The following is a 27,482-nucleotide window of genomic DNA, read 5'->3' as shown; positions in this document are numbered from 1 at the left end:
TCCACCCCGTGACCCGCGCATATTCTTATTTCTCTCATGCACACAAGTCCTACGCGAGACTGGATCATCTTCTAGTGACGGGCCCGATGTTCGCACTAGCCTCGAATGCCGACATAGGGGTTCTCTCTCTTTTCGACCATGCGCCGGTGGAGGGCACCTTCAGTCTACCCCCGGTGGCTCGTCCGAGAGGGGTCTGGCGCCTCAGGGACACGCTGCTGCACAGGCGCTCGACGGTGCAACAGATTCGCGCAGCCATAACGGACTTCCAGCGGATAAACAACAATGTTGACACCTCCCGCGCGACGCAATGGGCTGCCCTGAAGGCTGTGCTCCGGGGCGAATTTATCGCTATCTCCTCAGCGGAGAACAAGGATCGCCAGCTCAAGAGGGACGAGCTTACTCAGCGGGTGCGGGAGCTGGAACAGGTACATCATAGAACGGGCGCCCCCAGAGTCTGGAGGCAACTGAAGGCTGCCAGGAAACTCTTAAACAACAGTGCTCTCGCAACTACATCAAGGTATAGCAAAGTTACAAAACAGTGTGAGGTATGGAAAAATAAACAGAAGCAGATTCTTCAGTGTGTGTTCTTGTCCCAGCAGGGAGATGGTTTATTTCATCCAGACTATAACAGTCTCACAAAATGCCGACACGTGTTTCGTCGTGTGCCGTAGAGTCAACACGACTCTGGCGGAGGCGGACTATCTGGAATCGGTGTCGCTCCCATCGTTAACGTTAACACCGGTGCAGGCCCAGTATCTGGAGCGGGAGATTCGGATCAAGGAGGTGGTTACGGCAATCTCCCGGCTTAAGACGGGTAAGGCCCCGGGACCGGATGGCTTTATCCCTCTTCTTTATAAGACCTTCTGTCAGGAACTTGCGCCTCTGCTGACGCGCCTGTTCAATACATTTTCGGAGCTGGGTGCCATCCCCCCTGAATTTCTCCAGGCCACGGTCTCCGTGATCCCGAAACCGGGCAAGGACCGGACTGCCTGCGGGTCATACCGCCCTATTTCGCTACTGAACACGGACCTGAAGGTTTTCACTAGCATACTGGCGGCACGTCTGGCACTTCATCTCCCGGGCATGGTCGACCCGGATCAGGCCGGCTTCGTGCCAGGCAGGCAGACAGTGGACAACACGAAGAGGGTGACTCATATTCTTGAGAAGGCCTCCAGGATTCCCGGGGAACGCATGCTCCTCTCCATAGACGCTGAAAAGGCGTTCGACAGGGTGCACTGGCCCTATCTAGAGAAGGTCCTGGGCAAGTTTGGGGTCGGCGAGAAGTTCCGGCACCTGATTTTCAACTGCTACCGGTTTCCGTCCGCGGTGGTCTGGGTGAATGGGGGCAGCTCCCGACCCTTTCCAATAGAACGTGGTACCCGACAGGGATGCCCGCTGTCCCCTCTGCTCTTCGCTCTTTATATGGAGCCGTTTGCTCAAAGGGTCCGACAGAACCCCGATATCACGGGGGTCAGGATGGGAGAGTTTCGCCATGCGCTCAGCCTCTACGCGGATGACGTCATTTTGGCGCTCGATGACCCACGGAGGTCCCTGCCTGCATGTATCGCGGAATTGGACCTCTTTGCCGCGGTGGCGGGTTTCAAAGTGAACCTCGGAAAGTCTGCTGCCCTCGATATCTCGCTGAATAGCGCCACCAGAGCTGACCTGCAGAGGCTTTTTCCTTTGAGCTGGTCGGGGGACCGGATTCCGTATCTGGGGATCCTCTTAGCACCCTCACTCCCCGCGATGGTCACGGCCAATTACACGGCTCTGAGTACGAAAATCAGAGAGGAATTGGCCCGGTGGGATAATGGCACGTTATCGCTGCTGGGCAGGGTGGCCGCAGTGAAGATGACCCTTCTACCTCAGGTGCTGTACCTGTTTAGGGCGCTCCCGCTGCAGCCCCCCAAAGGATGGCTCGCAGAGACTCAATCGGCCATCACACGTTTTGTGTGGCAGGGCCGTAGGCCTCGGATCAAACGGACCATAGCTACGCTGGCGCCTGAGTCCGGAGGACTAGGGATACCAGACTTGCAGAAATATTTCCAGGCCGCCCAATTGCGCTATTTGGTGGAGTGGAGCCGGTGGGAGTCGGATAAACACTGGCTGTTTCAGGACCAGGCGGTAGCAGGCAGAACACTACAGGAGGTGCCCTTCCTGAGACGGGCCCATCGGCCCCCTAACCTTTACGCCTCCTTTGTGACGCGTGTCCCGCTCTGGGTGTGGGACTCAGTGGCTACTAGGTATGAACTCACTACCTTTCCCTCACCCTTCACGCCGCTGATTGGCAATCCGGACTTTGGCCCGGGTATGGAGCCTGGCGCCTACGATCATTGGCGAACGGCCCGTTGCTGCACCCTGTTTCATCTATATGGCCCAGAAGGTGACGTCCCCTTCCAGGACTTACGTCGGGATTATGGCCTCCCCAAGACAGAGCATATGCGGTATATGCAGGTCCGTCACTGGGCGCTACAACCTCAAGTGCGGGCGACGGCAGACCGGGGAATCACGGGGTACGAGCGCTGGCTAGTCACTCGCACGTCGGACGCTAAACTTATCTCCGATTTGTATAAGATGCTGCAGCCCCCCCCCCCTTTCATATCCACAACCCGAGTAGGGATCGCTGGGAGCGGGAGCTTGGTCGAGTGCTGAGTCATACTTAATGGGACCACATCTCCTGCCGGGCGCGCCACTCTGCCTATCACACAGGGCTCACGGAGACCTTTACCAAAATTTCCACCTATTGGTACCGCACTCCTCAGAAACTCCATGAGATGGATAGATCAATACCGGGGACGTGCTGGCGTAACTGTGGTCAGAATGGCACGCTTACTCATATCTTGTGGGACTGCCCCCTTTTGGCTTCTTACTGGGAGGAGGTCCTCAATGAGGTTGACAAATGTTTTGGGATAGAGCTGCCCCGATTTCCTGCTTACGTCCTATTGGGATTACCGAATGGCTTGATGTACCCTCTCAGATCTAAAAGGGGTAGACAGATAGCGATAGCTTTGGGGTCAGCTGTACGAAATATACTCATACACTGGTGATCCACCACGCTCCCCACTGTTGTCGGTTGGCTGCACAGATTGTGGCATGTCCTTGGCATGGAGAAGCTGTCCTTAGTGGTGGCAGGGGACGTAGATGCTTTTGAGGAGCTGTGGGCGCCTTTCCATAGTCTGTTGTGCTCTGAATTCAAAGAAATCACCTGCCCTAGGTATCTCAGACTGTTGCGGCTGACACCGCCGCTGGACCCGCCTGTTTGATTGGTCTGGGACGGCATCTGGTAGCGGGGGCACACGATAGGTTGCTACGATGGGAGAACGAGTGGTTGACGGCACAGTACAGGGGGTGGGGGCGGGGTGTGGGAGTTGGGGGGTAGTTGGCTGGGTGGGACATGGGGCAGGATTGTTTTCCCCACCCCTTTTTTCTTTTTCCCTTTTTCCCTTTCCTCCCCCCCCCCCCCTTTTTTGTCTTCACCCACAGGTGCGGGAGCTGTGTTTCCAAGCATGATGGTGCCCACTGTGGCGAAAGAATTGCTCTGATGTATCTAATGTACTGTACGCACTGATTATGAGGGCACCTGTGGTTTTCTTTCTCATGTACTTTGTTGTTTCCTTCCTTACCCTGCTTCAATAAAATACTTGAAACCTAAAGTTCTCCGCTCGTCGCCAGTATGAGAAAGTACAGAGTCAGAGTAATGCTGAATATTAGATGTTTATTTCAAGTTCCATATGCAGGAAAATGTCCTATCCACCAGCAGATCCAAGAGCAGCTGACTAGAGCACTAGGCCACAGAATCTTACATTCTACATTCCATGGAATTACATTAATGGATGTTCCATTACAAATGTACAATGAGATATGTAGCAATAACACACATTTCTTTTAACCAATATTTGTTTAGAGGAAGAACTTCAGATTTTGTAAAGTTTAAAGTATAACCAGATAGGGTAGAATAAGAGAGCTTGGGGTTCAGAAACATATAACAGAATGCCATCAGCATATGGTTTGAACTTAATTTCAGTGGTTTTGTGTCGAAATCCCCGGAATAAGGGAGAATGTCGTAAAGTATGAAGAAAAGGTTCAAAAGATAGGATGAACAATAAATGAGAAAGAGAACAGCCCTGATGAGCTCCCCTTTGAAGAGTAAAATAAGATGATTGAGATTAGTTAACAAATACCAAAGTAGTTGCGGAGGAATAAAGGATGTTTATAAAACACATAATGACACGGCTAAAAACTATGCCATTTAAGGGCTCGCATCATGAAAAGCCAATGCAGGTGAGCAAAGGCTTTTTCAGCATTTAGAATGATAGCAGCTAGCGGTGTAGAGCTCTTATAAGCAAGATGTAATATGTTTTAAAAAGCCCTAGAGTTGTCAGCTAATGTTCTACCCATAACAAACCCAGATTGCTCAACACCTATTAGATCAGGAAACACTTGATTAAGAAGGAAAGCCAACACTTTAGCAAAAATCTTGCAGTCTAAGTTTATGAAAGAAATTGGACAATAAATAGCACAAGAGGAGGGGTCTTTATCCTTTTATGGAATAAGACAAATCGTTGCCTCCAAAAAAGTACCACAAGCTTCCTTGTGAAAGATGAAATACTGTAAAAGAGAAAGGAGATGAGGAAGAAGAATCTGTGAGAAGCAAGAATAAAATTTAGCTGTAAAGCCATTGGGGCCGGGAGCTTTGTTTTAGGTAATTGAGCTAAAGCAACCTTAATCTCAGAAAGAGATAAATCTTTGTCAAGGATTGAACAATCAGGAGAGGGAGAAGTACGAGGAGGAAGAAAATAAAAAAATGAATCTAAGGCAGAGTCTGAAGGGGAAGATGCACGGGTATATAATGTTTTATAAAAATCTGTAACACAATGTAATATTTCTTCATCATTAAGATGATTAATGCCCAAGTTGTCTATGATATTAGTTATTCTGGATTTTTGTGAATTAACTTTCAAATAGTTCAACAGCAATTTACCAACTCTGTTGTGTCCTCAGCAGAATTTAGAATTGATCTTTAGTAATACAACAGAGGCCCCCTCAGTCGATTTCTTATTGAAATTTAATTTAGCATGAATTAGTTTTTGGAGAGTATCATCATTATTGGTAGTGTAATAAGCATGTTCACTTTGTTTAACAGATGATAATAAAGATAAAGAATCCTTAAGAAAAGTTTTCCTTTTGACAGCAACATAATCAATAATAAAGTCTCTGGCCGTTGCCTTTCATGCGTCCCATACAACATGAAGTGGCATGCCAAAAGTAGTATTGGTATGAAAGAACTCAAGGAAAAATGTTTTAAAACGCTCCACATAAATGGGGTCCTTGAGTAAAATTTTATTAAAATGCCACCTACATGATTTAGAGGTTTCGGAGGGGAGATCAAAATCAATAATGACTGGAGTTTGATCAGACACAAATATAGAACCAATTTCAGCGTGAGTTAAGTTGGTAAGTAGTTGGGGGGTCACAAAAATGTAAGCAATTCTGGACCTAGAATTATGTGTAGGGGAGTAAAAGGTGAATTCCAAATTATCAGGATTAGTAATTCTCTATGTATCCACCAAACCACTAGACTGGATAGTGTTTAAAAAGTGTTTTGCATTTTGTGAGAAGGTATACCTAGATAGAGATTTTCTATTTGTGAAAGAGTCCATGATTTGATTAAAGTCACCACCTCCCAGAAAATTCGGGTTACAAAAGGAGTGCAGGACATATGACATGGAATGCCCAAACTGAACATCTAGACCTTTAGGCCAGTAAATATTAAGAAGTGACAAGGGAGTGCCATTAATAACAATGTGAAGGAGGAGCCATCTACCTTTTCAATCGTTAGAGACAAAGATTTATGAAATAATATCAGCATCCAATTCTTTATCTCTTTGGCAGGAGAGCAGAACATATGACCCACCCAGTGTTTTTTAGGAGAATTAATATAACTAAAATTAAGAGGAGTTTCCTGTAACATTGCAATCTTACATTGTAATCGAGATAAATGTGTAAGCACTCCTTGTTTCTTAAGAGAGTTACGTACACCCTTCATGTTCGAGCACACAATACAAACATCAACAGTCACAAGGTAACTGAAAAAAGCATTAGAAAAAACCATGAGCAATTTGAAATTGATAACAATGTGAATTCACTATAAAGAAAAACCTGAACTGTCATAAAGAAAGCTGTGCAAAAAATAGAAGTACAAAATATCCATTTCGAAGGAGAAGAAAAGGAGAAAAATATCGAGGATAGGAGGAACAGAAGGAGGCAAGAAAAAAAGACAGAAAAAAACAGCGGGACAGAAAAGTAAAGGCTAAGGGAAAATTCTCCGAGATAATATTGAAGAAAAGGAAGAAGGAAAGAAACAACGGTGTGTTTATTAAAGAAACAAAAGGTGACAAAAAGCTGGGAGGCTTCAGTCAAGAATAAAGTTCACAACACGTATACAAAGAGTAGCATTGAAAAGTGAGGAAGCGCGAAAGGGAAGATGGACAACAGATTGACAAAATAAAAAAAAATAAGGAGACAAAGACCATATAGAAAGACGTGCGTATGAATAAGGTTGGAAACAGCAGTTAAAAGAGAGAGAAGAGCGAAGAAGTATCCCGGAGCTAAACCAGATGCACGAAGAAACGCAAATATGCATCAAGCATGTCCAGTGAATGGAATAACACTTACCCACAAATGAAGATGAACAATAAACAATAAACCTAGGAAGTAGGCACATGGGAATTGACACATCAAGCAGGGAAATCTGTATAGACAAACATGTGTAAGGGAAAAACATGAAGTTAACGGCGAAACAACCTGAAAAAGGAAAATGTTCAATAAATGTCAGATTAAACATGAGATTAACAGTAGTAACAACATTCCCTGAAAAATGACATTTAAGTTATGATAACAATAGCAAGAATATAATAGAAATGCTCAGGTTTTATCAAGATCCATCTCTTCTCCTTTGTGATTGACAATGAATTGCTTTAAATCATCTGGATAGTCAAATGAGAAAGTCCTTTCTTTGTATGTGCCCTTGAAAAAACATAGATGCACAAGACCATATTTACCATTCATGAAACGTAGACCAGGGCAAAGAGAAAGAAACTCTTTACGCCTGGCAGTGGTCGCACGAGCCACATCTTAGGAGAAAAATACCCTCTGACCGCCATAGCATTTGTTGTTTAGCCACTGACAGAGCCCATAATAGGTCAGCATACTCCAAAAAAGGACAATTATCCCTCTAAGGTGACTGGTCAATAATGAAGAAGATGATCCCCCAAACTTAGGACCTAAGTGGTGTGCTCGCTGTAAATCAAGATTAGTATGTTCCTTGAGGCCAACTATTTTAGGAATATGTACTTTAAGAAAAGCCAGCATGTTTGAACCTTCTGCCCCTTCAGGAATACCATAGATTCTGAGGTTATTTCACATGTTTTGATTTTCCAACTCCTCAGTCTGTTGCTTAACGAAAACAATTTCTTTAGACTTAGCATCAATCTTGGTAGCTGTATCTTGGACATTATTGATCTGCTGCTCCAGCATCGTTACCCTGGATTCCAAATTGGATCATTTCTATAGTCGTTGAAGAGTGGCATTGGTATCGATAACAAAGGGTTTCATAAGCTTTTTTTCTTCTATAAGATCCTCCAGTGTTAGAGGTAATGGAGACTTTGTAGGAAAGTTAGGCTCTTTCTTCTGGTATTTCTTGGCAGTAGTGGGATCTTTGCAGACAGAAGACATGTTGGTAGGTATGTTTTTTTGACAAGGTGAGGAGGCGGTCTCCGTATACACATAGGTAAGAGGGTAGGTTACTTTGTGCTTTCTCAGTGTATTTAGGAAGTGATTTTCTTGGAGGGGATGTTGGTAGCTGGAGTTCTTTTTTTCAAATAAATATTGTTATTTTATTACAAACAGTCTCTTTCTTTATTATTATACTTGCTTGCTTTAATGTTTGTAAATCAGTAATATTCAGTGTAAAACAGGCATGGTCAACTTCCCTACTGAAATAGGCCCAAACCTGGAACATGACAAAGAACAAAGAAGTTCTATCATCCTCTCTATACCTCTTTCTATATTATCTAACTTGACTTCTTCCTCTCCAACTCCTGCCTCACTTCAACCAAACCATGCAAGTAGTGTCAGAAATCGGACCATCTCATGTCCTCACTTTGGGCCCGAGTCACAGAACTATCTTACTACAAAATCCTAAACTTACAACCATTTTGGTATTCACAGAAGGCCCTTACTCATTTTGGTATTCACAGGAAGGCACTTATTCATTTTGGTATTCACAGAATGCACTTACTCATTTTGATATTCACAGAATGCATTTACTCATACCAACTTTACGTCAGCACTTGGGCCGGATATTATTGCCTGGTGGTGGAGATTCCGGCCCAAAGGTGGAGAGTCCGGTCTGATGGTAGAGATTTCGGCTGGTGCCTGTCCGGAAATCAGTTAAAATGACTGTGCCCGCCAGAACCATACCGGATGAAAATCAGCCGACCCCTTATAAACCGAGTGACACTGATTTTCATAGTTGTTGCACCACTTGTCCACTTAATGAAGCCAAAGCATTACAAACCAAACTGGACGTTTTGACATGCTGCCGAGCTGGGGCTGATTTTGTCGATGGGGACCTGCGAGTGCTGAACAAAATTACTTTGCTTTGTTTATTTCAAAGCACACGCAGGTCTTCATCAGCAAAATTAGACCCCGCCGCAGTGACATCAGCCGCCAGCTTGGCAGCATGCCAAAATGCCCGGTAGCCAGTCCGGCACTGGCGGTAGTAGATAATGGAATGACTACTCTAGCCCACAGGATTTACTTTCAGGGTAAGATTGTGTCTTCTCCAATTGACATCATACAGAATTATATGTCTCCTTTACAACATGGGCAGTCACAGTTTAGGGCTTTGATGTTAGTGAGGTGGACTCTACATACACTTCATGCTGGTCACGTTCCATGGAAACAACTTAATGCTAGTAGCTTGTTTCTGCCAAATAACCTCAAGTAACAACAAACCATCATGGCCAAGATAGATGCAACATATAACATGCGTCCGCAGACATTTTTCCAGGGGGGGGGGGCAAAATGTTAACGTCATCACCATCCACCGACATGATAAGTGCCAGGTGGGGCACAAGAAACACTGGGACGCAGAACTGGGATAGACTCAATTAATTGCCAGGAATTCAGGACATGTGACTGACCCTGCCACAGGCCAACAAACACCACCTGTAGGCAAAACGCTAAACTTTCTGACAAGGTGCTTTATCTCTGTCTGCTAGGTGTGCAGACTTCCGGGCCCTCGATCCAACACCTATTAAGGCTGTCTTCAGCATGATTCGATTTTTATCAGAATACTTTAAAACAGCCTATGATTAAAGCACCAGATTAAGTATACTGTATGTACAGTGTATGTTAGGGATTATTTGTAGCACACATATTTACTAATATTGGCTTCTTGATGCTAGAATTCATGATAACTTTTATCCAAAGTTAAAGCACAACGTCAACGTTAGTGATAAATAATGCAGCAATCACACACGCTAGTGATTTACCAATGGGTGCTCCCTTTACAAGAATTCCCCGGGCATTGCTAAATTTCACACACATTCAATTAATTTACACAAAATAAAATGTATAGGTCCATATGTTAGCTATATTTTTTAAAAGAAACATAGAGTCCCTCTACGTGTAGTCAATGTCAAACTGACAACGTGCCCACGTTTAGGGATACAATAATGGCCAGCTCCCTTGTGCAGAAGCCCGGCACCGTAAATGTGTGGCACATGCGGCGCCCGCAGCGTCAGCACCCGCAGCAGCGGGACATCACAGGTCCAGGGATGCTGATTCTTACACAGTGGTCGGAGTGGGGGAAAAAAGTAGGGAATCAGAGGGCGGGAATAACCCAAGGATTGGATCTGTGGGTGGAGCCAGAAGTGTGGCCAGAATGCGCAGACATCCCAATTTTTAGTATTTGTTTGGCATTTCACTGCCCAGTTTAATCAACCAATGGATACACATGATTATTTAAGGTTATAATGAGTTATTGATATTAAAATATATTCACAAAGTGGGATATGCTCCTAATCACAGAATGTACCAAATACGATAAAATGTGGAAACACAAGCCATTTGTCTCCGAGCCATGGAGTTTCTGTCACCAGCACTACTCCCTTTATTCACAACAGTTCAAAATATCCTAGTTTGCAAATGTTTTCTCTAAAATTATGGCTCTGCCATATTTGCCTCATAGTGCAAGATCTGCTGCATGATCTGACCATTTAAACTAATAAATTGTTTGTAGATCAAACATATCACAAGTTAATAAAACATGTGACTTGTGTTGCTGCGGAGTGGATGGCCTATTGTAAAGGTTGACTAGTCACCTTTCTCACTGCTGCGTTTGTATGTTACACTGGTACTAATAAGGCAAAATCTTTCCAGAGACTGTTAGCATGTGTACACAGGTCAAAATAATAAAATATCTGAAAATATACTGCATTACGCTGCAGCCTTTTTTTTAATGCATAATTTAGTCAACACTACGGCATATTGTTGTCATCCTTTGTTGCAAAATTAATTCCAGTGGCCCCACAGCAGGCAACACATGTTAAAAGTGCTTGTGAATGAAGCAGGGAGACTGTAAGTTTGCGAACTTAGTTTGGTGTGCGTGAAAATCCTGCATTGACAATCCCTGGTGAGTTGCAGCTACTACTGCTGAAACAAGGCCAATGGAGGTACCTATGGGTGAGGCAGACTGGCCTCAAGGGCAGGGCCAGCCATAGCACTGGTGGTGTTCTGTGCATTAATGTTTGTTAGTGCCCCCCAATGACCCCCCTCTGCCATGGGTTCCCTCACTACCACCCTTTAACTGTGCCCCCCAAGTTTCCATAACCACTCTCTCTCAGATGCATTTAATTTGATGTACAGCGCCACTCATACCATTGTAGTGTGTCAGAGCACTTTATATCACACACATTACACAGAGACAATCAATATGTGTGTAAATCACTGTATAGAAAATGTTACATAAGACTAAGGACTACAAGGTGTAGGAGTCACATGAAAACCATACTAGTAGCCAGTATAGTTTTATAGTGATTGGTCTGAAGAAACACAATACCCGGAATTTAAAACGTAATACCATGGTTGGGGGTTCTCCTTAATAATCAGAGACCCTGAAAGCGGAAATCTCTGCCGCCTACCTGTTTCGTTGCTCTTTTGCAGGGGTGAAGCCTCGGATTTCAGCGGACCCTGCCAGCCCTCTTCCCGCCTCCCGCTGCCCGGCTCTGGTTCCATCTGAGTCCTGCAGGCGAGCGGAGCGCGGTCCGAGGAGGATACCAAAAACTACAACTCCCATCAGCCTAGCGGCGCACGCCGCGCCATCCACGCGCCAGGAGGCGTACAAATTGCGCGACACCCCGGTCGAGGGGTGGGAAGCCCTTGAAAGCGGAAATCTCTGCCGCCTACCTGTTTCGTTGCTCTTTTGCAGGGGTGAAGCCTCGGATTTCAGCGGACCCTGCCAGCCCTCTTCCCGCCTCCCGCTGCCCGGCTCTGGTTCCATCTGAGTCCTGCAGGCGAGCGGAGCGCGGTCCGAGGAGGATACCAAAAACTACAACTCCCATCAGCCTAGCGGCGCACGCCGCGCCATCCACGCGCCAGGAGGCGTACAAATTGCGCGACACCCCGGTCGAGGGGTGGGAAGCCCTTGAAAGCGAAATCTCTGCCGCCTACCTGTTTCGTTGCTCTTTTGCAGGGGTGAAGCCTCGGATTTCAGCGGACCCTGCCAGCCCTCTTCCCGCCTCCCGCTGCCCGGCTCTGGTTCCATCTGAGTCCTGCAGGCGAGCGGAGCGCGGTCCGAGGAGGATACCAAAAACTACAACTCCCATCAGCCTAGCGGCGCACGCCGCGCCATCCACGCGCCAGGAGGCGTACAAATTGCGCGACACCCCCGTCTCGCGGGACGCCGGGCGAAGCCCGGGCCAAGGGCGGGCCCGTTTTAGCCCGTTCTAGACAGTGAGAGACTGGACTGGGCCAACCCTCTAACTCCCACCCTCTAAACCGAACTGTGGCAAGGTAAAAACACCTAATATCTATATTGTAATTGGACTATCATCGACGCATATTTCTAGGGTCTTGCTGCTAATAATTGCTTGTTCAATATGTCTAAACAAAAAACGCCTGTCACCCCGGCTAATACAATGCACAATTACCTGGTCCAGGTAGTGACAAAAATTAATAACAATCGGAGGACCTCCCTGGGTATGGGAGACTCACCACCTTGTGCTCAAATTAATCAATCAGGGGTGTCTCAGTCTGTCACAGATGATCTCATTGTTACCGACCCAATTGAAGACCTAGAAGAGCACTCTGCAATTAGTGTTTCAATGGCCTCAATGGACCAACGACTTGACCCCTTTACAGATCTGATCAACTTAGAAGATCAAGACAAATCTGTAACAATTGAGGAGTCAGTTATAGAGAGCAATACACCCCCAACACCGGTCCCCGCCCCAAGAGCCAAAAAAGGGATCACTAAGGCGCCACCTAGAAGAGGCGGTCTACGCTCTTGCAAAAACAAACCTGTAACTCCACCTAGACGAGCGAAGAAAAAGGGAGAGGACGGGATAAGGGAGGAAGAGTATGGAAACGAAGAAGGGGAGGATACCCTCCTAATCAAACTTATGGGCACACTAGAGTCCAAACTACTAGGATTAATGAAACCCCTCATATCAAAAGTTGAACAACTAGCTAATAAGGTCAACAAACTAGAGTCCCTGTTAATGAAAACCAATGAGGGGGTGGGGGAAATACCAAATCTAGTAGCATCCAAATTTGAACAAATGGAGATTGCGGGAAAATCACTCGGGGTGCACATGAACACTGGCCTACAAGCTCCATCAGAGCATGTCCAACAAGTCAGCCCTAGAAACGACAATACCCCTGACATGGCCCTAGTCCCAGATGCAGCCCAATTAGTGGGCAACAGCATCCCTGAGATTCTAAACCCAGAAACTGCCCCAGTTGAACTAATTGTTGAAGCCTCGCCTCTTATCTTAGTACTAGCAAACACACCCATGCTGAAAACTGGACAGATCGAGTTACCAGATTCCTTAAGAAACAAGGCTCTCCAGTGGCTCAGTAGTAATATGCATATATCACCCTGGGGCAAGGAAAAACTATCTGACGATCTGCTTACAGCAAGAAGGGTTAGGTGGATAGGTACTAAGGTAAAGAAATTTCAAGGGGATTGTGTGGTCTTGAACTTTAGGGGCCCTGAGGTCCTGCCTGATGTCCTACGGAACATTCTCCCCCCACAACGTAGGACAGCTGAAATAGTTCCACTGACACTGGATTTCTTCTATAGCAGAAGAGGTCTAGTAGCCAAACCGAGCATATTAAGAACAAAATGGACAGTTGTGGGAAATAGAAGGGCTAGGTCCAATCCAGTATGTGAGTGGGGGCTAAACTTGGATAACCAATATTCTGTGCTAACTGATTTAAATGAGTGTGATTGACTCGCATGTGTCTCCCCTGCCACTTTAGATACGCAGTTGGTCCAAGAATATGTTAACAACTCCCTGATAGACGAAACTACACTTGCCCCAGCTGTACTTCGTACTTCTCTCTCAGAGGAAGAAAATAGAGTTCAGGTGGAACAGGAAAGAACATTGGAGGAAATTGAGAGGCCACCAACATTGAGTAAAAATGTAATACTAGGAGTAGATCCTGCAGAAACATTAAATATTCCTGATAATGCTCAGATATATCCCCAAAAGGCTAAATCGCAATTATTAATTATCTCATGGAACATAGCCGGAATTACTAATAAATTAAATATTCCAGACTGGGTGGATTTTATTACCCAATATGACATTATCATGTTCCAAGAAACCTGGCTGCTTACACCAATTTTCAGGCAAGGGTATTTGAACTTTTTTGTCCCGGCAATAAGAAATCGAGTGGGACGTCCCTCGGGGGGCCTGTTAATTTGGGTACGGCAAACTTTGAATTGTTCGGTTAAGCAAAGGTCTATACCATCTAACGACATCTTGGCACTTGATATTACCTGGCAAAATGGTCAACAGTTAGCCCTGTTTAATATCTATTCGAGGGGAGTTGCCAGGGGTAAACCATCTGAGACTCTAACGTGCCTCGAGAACAATATTGAACAGCTACCAGACCCTACCTATATAATAATAGGCGGGGATTTTAATACTACCTTTGAACCCTTGGGAGAGGAGGATAAATCCCTGGCCGAAGACGAGGACACCAAGTGGGGAATTCCCCAACTAGATATCCCTGTAATTAGGAAATGGAGCACGGTAGCAATACAACTGAAAAGTTTTTGTCTCTCAAGAGGACTTAGAGCAGTAAATGGTCGAGCATTGTCAGATTCTATGGGGAAAAATACTTTTGATAATGGGCGATCGGCCAGCAGGATAGACTATATACTCCTGGATGTAAGGGCCTGGGATAAATTGGTTGATATGGAAGTGAAGGATAAGATTGAAAGTGACCACAATCCATTGTGCCTAACACTACATACCTACCATGACAAACCCGAGCATCCTAGAGAGGATTATATGGTTACGCAGGACCTAGTAAGTTCAAATAACTCCCGATATTTGAAGTGGAGTATGCTCCTAGATGATATTACTAAAATAGAGTCTCTAAAGAAAGTTGTGGTGGATGAAGTTGCTAAGATTAAGTCTCATTATGGACAGACTGATTTTATTGATTATATGATGGCTGCCCATGAGATACTTTTTTCTGCAATCCAAAGTTTCTTTCGTAAAAATACTTCCACAAATAAAACGAAGAAAACACAAGAAACTAGAGGGTGGTATGATAAGAGCTGTAGGACAGCACGAGATAATCTTAGCAGGGAATTAAGAACAGGGAGGCCAGAAGCAGTAAGGCTGGCGAGAAATCTGTATAGACAGGTCCAAAAATTAGCCAAGAAGCGTTGGGATGAGGATTGTTGGCAAGAACTCAAGGAGGTATGTGCCTCCAAGGACTCTAAGCGCTTCTGGGCTTCAGTAAAATGGGCAAAGGGTGGTATTGCACCCCAGCCTGCTAATAATGTCGCAAAGAACAGTTGGATAGAATACTTTCAACCACAGTATGCTTGTAACCCAATGTTTAATAATGTCAGTCTTCCTCCATTAGTTTACTACAAAACACCAATATTTGTGGAGAGGGATGTGAGTATTGTGCTGGATTGTGTAGCAGGGGGGAAAGCCCCAGGCATGGATGGAATTCCGGCTGATATCTTTCTATCTGACCGGAAGTCCTGGTGCAGCTACTTTACAATGTTGGCCAATGCAGTGGCTATGGGAGGGAAAGTGCCTGCCTCTTGGAAGGGTGCTGAAATAATTCCCATATATAAAAAAGGTGACCGATCCTTGGCTAAAAACTATAGACCCATTAGTCTGATAGATACAGCTCAAAAGCTAATGGGCCGACTCGTGCAAAATAAACTGCAGCAATGGATCGACGAAAATAACATCTTGTCATCTTACCAAGCTGGGTTCAGGCCCCTAACTAGTAGCGTCGACCAAGTTCTCCATTTTTTAACAATCTTTTGGAGAAATGTCACCTTGAAGAAGGGGACATTGTATGCAGTTTTTGTAGATTTAAAAGCCGCTTTCGACCTGGTCCCCAGGGAAAAACTCTGGCAGACCTTGGCGGACGCAGGCTTAAATCAGGAATTGCTCACACTCCTTGTTCGCCTACACGAAAATAATTTTGCTAGGATACGATGGGGCAAGCAAGGAGAAGTAACTGATCCCTTCCCGGTCGAACGCGGGGTGAGGCAAGGGTGTGTCCTAGCGCCAACCCTCTTCTCAATTTATATAAATGGTATTGTTAAACATCTAGAGAAGATCGCCAGTGACGCACCTGTAATAGCCGGCACTCGTGTGCCAGTCCTCATGTTTGCGGATGATACATTATTACTTTCCCGCACCCATAGTGGGTTACAAAAAGTAGTTGATGACTTTGGCGTATATTGTGATGAAAGGGGCCTAGAACTAAACACCTCTAAAACGAAATTTATGTGCCTCAACCAGCAGTCCTCTTTCAAGGGTGTAATAAAACACAAAGGAACACCACTAGAAAGAGTGGACTCTTTTTCATACCTAGGTATCACTCTGCAAGAAAACATGAGCTGGAAACATCACATAACCACAACCCTACTAAAATTTAGACAGCTGGCAGGTGCCATCTCCTCAAAACACCGAACCTCACTAACAAAGCCGGTAAACTGTGTGATGGAAATTTATTCTATGAAAGTCCTGGGGGCTTGTTTGTATGGCTCTGAATTGTGGGGTTTCTCAAACTTGAGCGAACTGGGCCAAGCTGAAAACAGGTTCCTAAGAGGGATCGTAATGGTCCCACAGAGCACACCAACAATCCCGTTAAAACTAGATCTGGGTAGAAAATCAGTTGTGGATATAGCGAGGCTTCGGCCTCTTCTATATTGGAGACGAATTATGGTGACCCCAGAATTAGGCCACTATGCAGCAGCATTGATGGATGTCATCAAATTCGACCGTTTCCATACCATCCCATGGTTAAGGGAGTTGCGGGGACTACTCAAAAAATTGAAATTGGATTATCTATGGGACAACAAAGACCTAGCTTGCTTTCCTACCAAGGAAAAGCTAAAAGAACTATACTGGGAAATGGTATATTTTACAATGTATAGTGACAGCACAAGCGTAAATTTAACATCTCGCTTTTTAAATATAAAAATGTATCCCTCATATGAACCTTTTTGGGACCTAATTGAAAAACCATATGACAGAAAACTTTATTTTCAATTTCGCATTGGTACATTACCTTTGAATGCATTCAAGAAGCATTGGTCCCAGGCATGGGATGAACACTGTCACCATTGTAATGAAGAAACTGAACACATCTCCCATTTTTTGTTTTGTTGTCCATTGTATTCGTCCCCCAGACGCAAGTGGCTAAAACCGGTTTGCATAAAGTTGGGAACCCGAAGCCAATCTGAAGCCCTTAGGATACTTGAAACAGACTGTTCAACATTATATGTGGTTGGTGTAGCAAAATTTTTGGCCTGGTCATGGCTAATTCGAACCCGATCACTAACGGCTATTGTGCTATAATGAAATTATGTATATCCTTAATCTGTTTTTTCGCGACATAGATTATTGTTTCCTGTTTTTTAAACTTATGGAATGTGACTTTTTTAAAATGTGTTGTAATTTCATGTACTTTTTACTATGTATTATTCGACATTGAATGTTTAATATGTATTTTTAGAAATATTTTTATAAATAGTATTTATTGTATAGGGTTAGGTGAATGCTTTTATGACAAATGTCGAATAAAGCTTTATAAATTGAAATTGATTTCTGTCCAAAAGAACACTTTTTGGGACATTAGGACAATCAAAGACGGGGAGGGGGACATAACGCTCTAATTTATACCTTGCAGTTTGCATGCAGCTCTTAGATGACATATAATAGATCACTGTTCTAAGTTAGGATTTTAACTTACAAACTGCAAGTAACAAAAGGATCTCTCTGACAAAAGCAGTAGCCCACTGACCTATTTACATTATGTGCACTTTGTGATCTGCATGGCGCATGTTCTTTGCAGTCGGTACATTATCCCTCTGAGCTACCTTTCCATGAGTTAAAAATTCCACTAGAAAAAATTCTGATCCCTCTCTAGGAAGAACATTAATCACCAGAGTCATCATGACATTTTTATTGTTGCCGAAAACTGCTAGAGGCCAGGAAGGAGGCAGCAAGCGTTTTTAAAACAATAATATACTTGCAAACATGATGCCTCCACCTAAAGTCAGCACCCGGTGCGGTCACACTGGTTGCACCACCCTAGAGCTGGCCCTTCTCAAGGGGCCTGTGACCTCAGTGACTGTTTCTAGTGTGTGCTGCTTCATAGGCCTGCCCGCAAGACTGGAGGTGAACTTCAGTATGGATAGTGGTGGACAAGTCTTGAAGGTTAACCCACACATCTGTCCTATTTGATACAGTGATTAACATCGTTTTATCTCCATCGATATCTGGGACAACAAAATTTCAACTGTGTAAGCTGTCTAAACTCTGCTCCTCCATTACTGCACTCTCACAGAGTGTGCTAAATATCTGTCTTAAGGAAATCAAATACAAGAAAGGTCAGAAGAGTATTGAAATTGCCCTGAGAAAACGCTCCTACTGCACGAAAGAAATCCAAGGAGGGCAATTTTGAACTCAGCTGGGCTTACAGACGGGCCTACAGAAGCCAGAAAACAATCAGAGTTGGAATGCAACGCCATCTCAGGCTATGAATATGGAGAGGAACGCTGGAGAGCACAGAGAGGATGGAGGAAGAGAGGGACTCATCGAACAAAAGGACCAAAATGCCCTAGAATGCCAAAAAGGCCAGAAAATACAAACAGCAGCATTAAACAATACAACTCACAACAAAGAAAAGGGGGATGAAGAAGGTGCTCTCCTACAAGGAGAAACACCGATCCAAGAAGACATGGCATACTCATTGGACGTGATAAACCTAGAAAATCAAAGCTTTGAGAATGCCGAAACTAAGGAGACACCTGAAGAGGCACCCACTCCGCACATAAATAACAGACATAAAGGCCCTGGAACTAGAGGAACCAGAGCAAAGGAAAAAGACTTGACAAGAAATGAATCCCAAGAGAAAAGAAAAGCTAAAGACAAAAATATAGCAAAAAAGCTGGAAAAAGAAAGAGAAAAGGCAAAACGCAAGGAGAGAGAGAAAGAGAAAGAAAAAGAGAAAGAAAAGGAGAAAGAGGCTGGCAAAAAGAAGGACAAAGGGGGAGAAACAGAGGAAATAGAGGAAAACGCCAAATTGGAGGTAATGGCGAAAAAAGCACAGAGGTTACAGACCATAACAAACTTAAAAGCTGCTGCTAAGAATACTGGTCTACCAACAACATCCCAGCCAAGAATATCTAATATATTTAGCCCCTGGCCAAAGGAATGTCTGAGCGACGCATCGACAAATGAAAAAGCACAGAGCCAACTGCAAAGCAAGAACTCTAGAGAGCTGAATGGAAATTGCAAGGATGCTCAAAGTATGGTCCCAACTAAAACCAACACTGAGGGGAATCATACTACAGGGTCAGGCGAAGGAATTCTGAAAGCTGACCCAAATATGAGGAGCAACGAGACAAGGGCATCTATAGAGGTTGATGCAATAATGTCTAATCAGGGAGAGCAATCTGATCAAAAAGAGATGAATCAGAAAGCTGAGCATCTACACCCCTCTCTCAACATGCAAACGCCCCTGGCTGGGAAAGAATCACATTCAGCTAATCACCCACTCTCTGACGAAGACTCCGAATCAGAATTATACGAAACAGGGATGTCTATCTCAAGTGACTCAAGTGAACTAAGCGACTCAAATGAATCAAGTCCCGGTGCGCAAACTGGCTCTGTACCTCTGGAGATCTCTGGCTCCAATGACTCAAGATTATCCAGCGAAACTAACATCAGGAAGAAAAGGAGCGGGGAAAATAAAAGGATGAAACATAAAAGGGAAGAAAATTATATGATGAACGAAGAGACCACGGACCCCGGTAACAACACGGACTATGCCATAAATAAACCTAATTCTACCCGAAAAAGCCCAATGATTAAATCACCGGGAGAAACCTCACGTCAAAAAACAACTGAGCCCTCATTGAGCGAGGTGCTAAGCTCAATAAAAAACTTCCACGAGGACGTGAAGAAAGATAGCCATAGGAATCGCATGGCTATTGAAAAATTACAAGGCGCAGTGAAAAAAAGTGGGCATTTGCTCTGAGTTTCTGAGAGAATGGTCATGGTGGAATCTCGCACTGAGAATCTTGAAACAGATATTGTGAAGCTCCAAAAAAACAAAATGGAACAAGATGGAATAATAAAAGATCTCATGGCCAAAGTGGAAGATCATGAAAACAGATCTAGAAGGAACAATTTAAGGTTCCTTGGAATTCCAGAAAACTTTGAGGGAAACAACGCTAGAGGGGCAATGATTAACATTCTTAAAACATCATTTTCGGAGTTGGAAGCCTGGGATATGGAAAGGGAGATGCAGAGGGCCCATCGCTTTCCCCTAATGCCATCAAAACATTCTAACAAGCAACATCAATATCCCAGGCAAATGCTGGTCTACTTTGGCAATTTCCTTCTCCGTGAAGCAATCTATGACCTTGCCAGACCCACCACTCAAAGAGAATATAAGGGATTCAAATTTTTTGCTAGACCGGATTTCGCTCACTCTACTGTCGAGCGAAGATGGAAAATGCGCCAGCTATTTGGTCCTTTTGAAAACATTGGAGCAAAAGTATTTTTGCAAAACCCTGCACGCCTGAAAATCATATTCAAGGGCTCAACAAAAAGCTTTAATAGCAAAGTGCAGGCGGAGGACTATCTACGAGAAATCTCAGGGACTGGGTCATGAAACTCAGGGAAATAATGCAAACCACAGGAAAAAAAACCTCTAGAAGGAATAGCTAAGCTGAATTAACTACTCCACTATGTATTAATCAGGAACCATATTCTGCGGAAGCGCTGAGAAGTAGTAGAATGGATAAGCAGGCTGGAAACCATATTTAGTTTATAAAATTAAGTGTGAAATCTTTTCATATTATCCAGGTTTTGGTTCAATTAGGATTAGATAAGTATATAATACACATTATTAAACTAGCCCAGCCTGCAGGGCCCGCTTTCACGGATGTCACACCCCTGGTCCAGACAGGGTCAGGTAACCTTCAAAGGTGGTGGTGGGTGGGGGAAGGGAAAGAGGGGGCGGCTGGAGGTAGGGCAGGTCGGTGGGACCCTTGGGTGGGGGGGGTTTCAGGGGGAAGGTCAGACAGTAATTTTACTGAGAAAAAGAAAATCATAAAGCTATCACTAACACTTTTCTTATGGGAGAGTATCTCTCTAAGATGGGTAGCACAAACAAATGGGGGCACTGAAGATTATGTCACTTAATATCTGCGGCCTAAATGATATTAAGAAGAGACAAGCAGTTGTGGTGGGGGGCAAACTACAGGTCCCAACATAGTATGTATGCAGGAGACGCATATTGAAGGTTCACAGCTACACCTTTTAAAAACATTAGGGTACAAATTAATCTGCGCTACTACTCAGGGAGCTCGTGTTAGGGGGATGGCAATCTTAGCTAGAGGAGGAGGTTTTAGCTTTAACCGATGCAAATCAGATAAATTTGGTAGGTGGGCAATCACAGAATGCCAGTTTGAACAATCACAGTTAGTTACCATCTGCTCAATTTATGGAAGCAATTGTGATGATCCCACCCTGGTAAATGAGGTCTCTAGCGAACTTGCACATTGGCCATTACCAGTTCTCATTTGCGGGGATCTCAATATTAATTTACCCACCGACTGGTCAATGAAGGATAATTGGGTGTATCATGGGAGGAAACCTAAAGTGTTCAAGGCCCTAAAATATCTTTGCCATATGCACAGACTTCTGGATGGGTGGCAGATCTCTAATTCTGAGGATCCTGGCGACACCTTTTTTTCAAATCCACACCGGGTTCATGCTAGGCTTGACTATTTTCTTCTATCACAGACATTAAGCTCTATCACACAAATAGAAAAATTGCCCGAGTACTCTCTGACCACAACCCTCTAATATGCACCCTAGAGCTAACGCAATTGGGTCAGAAGCCAAGAAATTGGACCTTCGAGAAATCCCTGTTCCTTGAAGAAGATTATTGTAATCACATGCGAGCATGGATACCCAATTTTCTAGAAAATAATGTAGGGAGTACCTCTATAGAGATAGTGTGGGACACTCTAAAAGCACAAATCGAAGGGGAAACAACACAATACTCAATAAGGGTCAATAAATTGGCCAGAGACCTGTATAAATCGCTATCGGAAAAATGACAGGGTTCTGAAGAAGAACTCATCAGGGCAACTCATAATTCTTTAACGGTAGAAGAGCTCATCAAAATTCAATATCAGGTGGCAATTGATAAGGCTGCTATTATGAATATATTTATCACCAAAGCAGTTAAAAATGCCACCGCTAATAGTGAGAAAATCTACGAAGTAAGCAAATTAGTTGGCCATCAACTGGCCATACATATGAGGCAACAAACATCTCAGAACTTCATACGGGAAATATCAGACCCAGTGGAAGGCTTAATTTTCTAAAGCAATAAAATCAGAGAGGCATTCTGGCACTTCTACAGCACTTTATACTCAGAGGAAGGAGGGGCCGATATAGACAGTATGAGAGAATACTTAAATCAGGGAACACCCAGTAGACTTGCTGAAGATGATCGAGATGATCTAGAGGAGATACCAGTCCTGGAAGAAATTTTAGAGACAGTGAAGGCTCTGCCTAGAGGAAAGGCAATTGGCTTGGGCTCTATCCCTCTAGAGTTTTATATCACTTTTTTAGATCAAATCAAAGAGATGTTCTTAGATTTATGTGTGCACATATTTAACGGGGGACAACCACCAAGGTCATGGTCAAAAGCAAAAATAGTAGTATTCCTGAAGAAAGATCAACCTCCGGATCAGATGGGCTCCTATCGCCCCATCACCTTAATCAATGTGGATTCAAAAATATACTCCAAATTAATAGTGAATCGAATGGCACCATTAATCCACAAACTTGTCTCAAATTCCCAGCACGGGTTTGTACCTGGAAGAGGAACCACAGATCACATCCATAGAGTGATCACCCTTTTTGAGAGCACAAAGATGACGGGAGACCCAATGGCGCTTATCCTCTTAGATGCCGAAAAAGCCTTTGACCGGGTCTCCTGGTCATTTCTTTGGCTGGCAATGGGTCATCTGGGCTTTAAACAAGGATTCATTCAGGCGGTACAAAAACTATACGCCAACCCCAAAGCTGTAGTGATGATAAATGGCAATCTCTCTAAAGAACTAACAATATCAAGGGGAACTCAACAGGGATGCCCATGCTCCCCATTGCTGGTGGCCATCTACATTGATCCCTTTATTCGCAGTCTGGAATCTAATGCTGGTATTATCCCTATACTGACCCAAGGCTATATGACTAAAACTCTTGCCCATGCCGACGACATAGCCATTATAACACCAGATCCGGCATTAGCCTTACCTATAATTGAAACTGAGGCTAAAAACTTTGGTAGAGTAAAACCCAAGTAGTCTTAAACAATAAATGCACTATGGTAGATCCTCGTGTGACCACAAAAGCGACCTACTTAGGGGTATGTATCTCCTACAAACTCAATAAATTGGTCGAATTAAATCTGAGTCCCCTGCTAGATAAAATGCTGAAAGATCTTCACTGTCTGAATAACCTACACTTATCTTTGATCGGCCGTGTAAATGCATTAAAAATGTTTTACTTCCCTAAACTGCTTTATATGTTCAGAGCAATCAATCTGGAAATTTCCGAATATTGGTTCAAACTGATGGAGCGCACTTTTTCTAGTTTTATTTGGTCCTATTCACAACCTCGAAGAGCCTACAAGCTCTTGACTCTTTCCTAAAGAAAAAGGAGGCTTAGCACTCCCTAACATTAAGTTATATTATTGGGCATGTATGCTTTCATATCATCATGAACTCTTTTTTCTATTAGATAATAATGAGACAGTCTCAGGGGAAGACCAACCATCAATCCATCAGCTGGTATTAGGTAATAAGAGTAAACGCTATCTATGGTGATTTCTTTATGATAGCTATCACAAAAAGGTTCGCCTAAAGACCTTACTGGGGGGATTAAAGCGTGGAAAGCTGTGAGGAAATTACTGGGCATAGGACGACTCTCGCTCTACTCTCCTCTAAGCAACAATCCGGTTCTCCCTGAAATCTTTAGTGGAGCCTGTATTGAGAGATGGACTATCACAGGAATTACACATTTTGGATGTCTTTTCGCAAATGAAGGGCTACACTCGTTTGAAACCTTGAGGGAAATATATCACTTGGAGTGGAGGGACTTTTTAAAATATCTGCAAATCAGAGATTACTTAACACGAAGGATTAGGGAAAATACCTTATTTGATAAAATACCGACAGCAAAAACCTTAAAAAAAAACAAAAAATTCACAATCGGTGAGATCTATTCTCACTTGTTATTCCTCCTTGCGAACAATCTTGAGAAAACAGCACAGAAGTGGCAGGGAACATTAGCAATCACAACGGAAGAATTTAATTATGCCTATGATCTATCCCAAACTATCCTTATGTCAACCAAACTACAAACACAATTTTATAAAACCTGTTTTTTTATGTATTATACCCCTGATAGAATTGCTAAATGGGGGAGTGGGAGGGGTACATGCTGTTTTAGATGCACATTATCTAATGCGGATAGCATACACATATTTTCCTCCTGTGCAAACCTATCCTCCTTAAAACTGAGCATTGAACGGTTTTTAACTGATGTCCTAAAAACCGGGATAGTCCTCTCTAATGAAAGGATTTTGCTTGGGGCAACTAATCTCGCAGTACCATCCCCTGGACATCAACTAATATTTATCGCCATGGCGGTCTTAAGAATCTGTATCGCCTCTGCCTGGCTAGACCCTGACCCACCATCTTTCCAACAACGGTTTTCGAGACTGTTAGCTATATTTAATTTGGAAATGGCTATATATAAAAGAAAAGGCAGAAGACGGAGGGCCAGGGGATTGAAAATCTGGAATCCCTTAATTGAGTGGTCCCAATTCCAAAGTAATTCTTTGTAACATAAGGCCATAACTGCGGGATCTAAATACTGCTAAAATTGAATTTGTTATGGTTGTATATTGTTTGAAATCTATAATTATTCAGATGTTATGTGTATCTCCCCAAATAGATGGGAAATGTTGTGGTTGTTTGATTAACCTATTTAGTCATTAATGTACGATGTATGAATCCATCCAATTTTCTAACTTCTCTGTGTTTATATGTGAAATATTTTTTTTGTTGAACTGGTCTGACTTGGGGGGGGGGGGGTTTGTACTTTGGAAAAAAAACAATAAAGATATTTTTTTTAAAAAGAACAATTGATGGACAGAATGCAGAACAATGTCACACATTCACCCCAGTACTGAGATATTGGCCTAAAACCATCATTTATTTGCTCACAATGACATTCTGGTTTGGACCCAGCCATCCACCAGTCTTGACCCTGCACCCAATAGGACCAGTCCAGCCCAAACTGCCGGGCCAGGTCCTCCCTGGACTGGAAAAAAGCCTCCTAGGACCGGTTTCGGGCTTACAGCCCTCATCAGCCGGGATAGCTTGATTCCAGTGCCATGGAGAGCACGGGAGCCACATTTGTGCATACCCGTCCCGCTCATTGATCGACAAAATGCAGACCAATGTCATACATTCACCCCAGTACGGAGGTCTGGGGCTAAATCCATAGTTTTATTGCTCACCATGCCATTCCAGTTTGGACCCAGCCATATGCAAATCAGGCTAGACCCTGCGCCCAATGGGAACAGTCCAGCCCAAACTGCCAGCCCAGGTCCTTCCTGGACTGAAAACAAGCATCCTAGTACTGGTTTCGGGCTTTTAGCCCTCATCAGCCAGGATAGCTTGACTCAGTGGCATGGAGAGCACAGGACCCACATCGGGGCATACCCGTCACACTTGGGGTGTCAAATGCAAAAAGAATGATTGATGGACAGAATGCAGAACAGTGTAATACATTCACCCCAGTACTGAGATCTGGGCCTAAATCCATAATTTTTTTGCTCACCATGCCATTACAGTTTGGACCCAGCCATATGCAAATCAGTCTTGACCCTGCACCCAATGGTAATAGTCCAGCCCAGACCTGGTTCTCTTGCTCACTGTACCACTGGATTCAAGCTAGCCTGGCTGATGAAGGGTAATACCCAGAAACTGGTCCCATGGATGGATTTAACCCAGATCTCTTGACTGGGGATGAAAGTATGATTTATTCAGAATTCCGTCATTCTTTTGTTTGCGTAGCACTTTGATAATTTAACTGCCATTGTTTGTGACAGTGACATTGCTGTGACCTCTGGGTTGAAGACTTTGCTAATGAATTTTTCTAGAATTCCTCTAGGATGATGGCAGCAGTTTGTGCTTTCCTCATGGAATACATTACAACTGTTGCATACCTATAATTGCCTTGAAAGGCATCTACATTGGATGTGTTGGCGGCAAAGCCTTTGTTGAATCCCCTTGAAGCAGACCCAGTGTTTCACATATAGTCTATACCTTTACAACTGGACAACATATCAATACTGATATGGATGAACAACACAGTGCTCTCTTCATTCCATCAGCAACCAGCACCAGCACTTGAACCTGCAGCTGTTGCGCTGCTGAAAAATAGGTCCAATAGCTTCCATGTTGGACCAAGAGCTTCCACAACTTCCAGAAACCGCCCTTTATCCATCAAAGTAAAAGGGACAAAATCAAACTTTAACATTTTAGCCAATTGCCTATCATAAATAAACCAGCTGCTATTTTCGGTGGAGGGAGCATCCTTGCTGAACATAGCCTTAATATTGTGCTGTATTTGTTTTTTTGTGATGATGCCCATTCAGCTGACCCCTATGGAGGACTTTAGCTTGGATGCTGCTTAGTGACCATGGATTCTCCTTTTACTTGTGCCAAGCTGCTGTTGCTGGTACTGAGTACACACAATGAGGTACAAGACTTCTTCTGTGTCAGAAAATGCTTCTGTTATTCTTCTCTCTCAGCAACAGCCATCATTTTAGGTTCTGTTCGCACAAGATTGAAGTGTATTTTTTCATATGGCCTAGTATCAAAAAACCTACCTGACTTTCCATGACTCACTGGTCTCTGACAAACTGTGCAGTGTGTAATGTGGTCCTCATTCAGACTTCTATTACCTCTTAATTTGCCATTTGCCATTTATTTGGGTTTCTCCTTGAAGTAATCAGGGTTCCCAAGGCCTACATACTCCGAAGATAACCCACTTACACTCAAGACCTGTTGGCACGGAAACTGTAAAAGGCAAAGAACAAGTTTATTAAGACCCCATGGGGTGGTGGTACACTCAAACAGCACCCTTCGGTAATGCAAGAGGTATCACACCGAACACCGGTGTGACCCCGATTTATATACAGTTTTGGGGCAATAAAAGATAGGCGGCACAAGTTAGAGCACATTTTAGAGACATATATGGTCATGTTTTGGAACACCGCCAGCTCATTGGAGGGGGCACAACTCCGCTGGTCAGTTTGGCGCACATTCCTAAAGGCTTACTGGTCAGTTGGGACTGCGCATGTGCAAGCTTGACCAGTACTAAAAATAGCCTGTTGCTGGGCAGACTGAAGTGGTCAGTGAAACGGACAATGGACTAAAGGGCACGCCGGCTACGAGGCCGCTTATGATCTAAGAAGGCCGCTGCAGTATTCAAAATGGCATTCTCGTATTCAGCCAAGTTAAAGAGGACAACGTGTAGTTTCAGCTAATCGCTAACGCGGCCATGCCAATTACGACAGACGGCCCTTTTAGCGTT

The sequence above is a fragment of the Lissotriton vulgaris genome, chromosome 5 (assembly GCF_964263255.1).
Source record: "Lissotriton vulgaris chromosome 5, aLisVul1.2, whole genome shotgun sequence".
Classification (NCBI taxonomy): Eukaryota; Metazoa; Chordata; class Amphibia; order Caudata; family Salamandridae; genus Lissotriton; species Lissotriton vulgaris.
This window is presented reverse-complemented; position numbering follows the sequence as displayed.